The sequence below is a fragment of the Astyanax mexicanus genome, chromosome 14, assembly GCF_023375975.1.
Source record: "Astyanax mexicanus isolate ESR-SI-001 chromosome 14, AstMex3_surface, whole genome shotgun sequence".
NCBI lineage: Eukaryota > Metazoa > Chordata > Actinopteri > Characiformes > Acestrorhamphidae > Astyanax > Astyanax mexicanus.
In genome coordinates this window covers 32,723,718-32,724,636 of record NC_064421.1, presented here as the reverse complement: position 1 = coordinate 32,724,636, position 919 = coordinate 32,723,718, and positions in this window count along the sequence as shown.

The following is a 919-nucleotide window of genomic DNA, read 5'->3' as shown; positions in this document are numbered from 1 at the left end:
AATGATCTACTTTCTGGAGCGCTGAGTGGTCCAGCAGTCTAAAGCGCTGCCACTATGATTAGGAGATCGCAGGTTTGAATCCCAGTCATGCAGCTTGCCATCAGCTTCCGGAGCCCAGAGAGAGCACAACTGGTCTTGTGGTATTTGGGTGGGTAGATGGTGCTCTCTCCCCACATCACTCCAAAGGGTGATATAAATCAGCACAAGGCGTCTGTGAGCTGATGTATCGGAAGCGAGTCGCTGCGATTTTCTCTGAGCGTGCTGTGATGCTACTCGGCAATGCTGCATCAGCAGCAGCTTGAAAAAAGGTGGTGGTTGACTGGGACAATTGGCCTAGCAAAATTGGGAGAAAAATGGGAAACGTTTTTTCAGCTTATTAGAGACACAATTTTTTTGCTTTACCGGACACCCCTGCTGGTAAATCCAAATTTGATGACCTGCAGTACTGTGATTATTATAAATGATTTAGCTTTGTTTATTTGAAAATTTCCTTTGATATACTGAATATTACTTTTTTATACAACTTAAAAAAGGACCCTGTAAAAACGTATTTTTCCCCCTTTTTTCTTTTTTACCATGCTGGAAAAAAACAACTAATCATGTGGTTAAACCCACCCCTACAACCCAGCTGATTTTACCACCAATCCAGCACATTGGTACAAGTACATCGAGAGCCTGGCCTTCCAGAGTTTGAAAATGTAATGTTTTTCATTTTATTGTTAATTATATGACTGTAAGCAACTCAAAATATTGTGTAAATGAATAAACAAGTGAGACAGTTTAAGATAAAATAATTAATGTCTCTTCTATTAAATAATTAATGTCTTTTCTTCTGCAGGATGAGAAAAGTCACTAAAATATATTTTTGAAAATGTAAAAATCAGTAAAAACAACAGCAGACAAGTATTTCTGTTTAAAA